Raw genomic sequence first — 1674 nt, forward strand, 5'->3', positions numbered from 1 at the left:
GAAGTTAAAGAGGAAAGAACAAATAGGAATTCAAAAGAAATAGCTATTAAAATTAATAGATCTCAATAAGAACCAGCTCAACTTCTGAAAATGAAAGATATAAGACAATAATTGAAATTTAAAACTCAATCAATAGAGTTGGCAGCAGAGTAAGTGGAAATAAAATTGGTGCACTGGCAAGAAGAGCTGAAGAGATTTCCCAGAATGCAGTGCACAAAAATGTGAAATATGAACACTAGGCTTAGCAACTTGGAAACAGAGTGGATGTCCAACCTTAAAATAAGGAAGAAATCTTTGAAGAAATACAGACAGAACTTTCCAGAGTCGGTTTAAAAAACATAAATCCAGGGCCAGAAGTATAACTCAGAGGCACAGCACCTGCCTGGCAAGCTCAAATTTGTGAGTTCGATTCCTGGTACCAAAAAAAAAAGAGAGAGAGAGAGAGAGAAGCTCCGAAAAAGTATAAATTCTAAGCAAACCATAAAGAAGACTCACATAAATAGAATCTAAAATTACAGATCCAAAACAGAGGATCCTAAAATTAGCCAAAGAAACAAAATTTTGTAAAAGAGTCAAATCAGAATATCAATGAATAGTTTCAATGAAATGGGAGAAAATAATCGTTAACCTGCAATTTGAGATAAATCCAACATATGTCTAGAAAAACTTCTTTCAAGATAAAGACTAATTTTAGACAATAAACCAACAATTTCATAGCAAAGATCCTCATGAGAAATGTAGTGAGTTCTGAGAGAACGTTTCTATACCATGAAGTAGCTCATGAGCAATGACAGGTAGGGAGCTGTGTCCATGGAGTAAGGAGTCTGCATTTGGGTGCATAATTGTTCTAGCATATTAATATTTTGCAACATTAAGCAATAGCAAGGAGAAGCAAGGTGAATAGAAAATAAAAAAGACCAGGTGTATGCTGATTCACAATTGGGCAGAAGCCTTTCTTGCATAAGGACCTTTCAAAGCTGAGCTTCCCACTGAGGCACCTGTTTTCAGACTTCAGTAGCTGGTCTAGGCCAATGAAGGGCTCTTGAATGTCCCACAACAAAGGGCTTCCTAGTCAACCACTCAAGTGGATGAAACAGCAGACGTTACAAAGGAAGAAACTGCAAACAATTTTACCTCTGTTAATTTTTTTTTTATTCTGATAGATGGAGAAGGCTGTAACGTGGGACCATTTTTGATGCCTGCATAAATCTGCATGAATCTGCATCTTAAGTAGGAAGTCTACAAAGAACAACTGGGTGTGAGACAGACATCAGTGGAGTTCAACTGTGCCATTACTGTTACCAGTCTTGTGTTTATTTTTGTTGATGCTTTAGTCATAAGGTTTGAGTTTTTAATTTTAAAAATAAAAGGAGGAAAACATTAAAAGAGAGACAACCTTTTACAAAACAGCAAAAGAACAGTACAGACAATACAGACTAACAAAGTGACTGGAAATTAACAATGCTTCTTGTATTACATATTGATATCTTCAAAGTGATTTCTCATGAAAACAGATAGAGACATGCAATATTGATGAATCAAGGACTCATTGACAGTTTCTTTCAGCAAAAATATACAAGACAGTAGAACAACTACGTTAACTATCCTGTATATACATACATACAAAATTTCTCCTTCTCTCCCTTCTCTTTTCCCACATCCCAATTGCCCTTT

Source organism: Chinchilla lanigera, unplaced genomic scaffold, assembly GCF_000276665.1.
Source record: "Chinchilla lanigera isolate Chin_1 unplaced genomic scaffold, ChiLan1.0 scaffold00151, whole genome shotgun sequence".
NCBI lineage: Eukaryota > Metazoa > Chordata > Mammalia > Rodentia > Chinchillidae > Chinchilla > Chinchilla lanigera.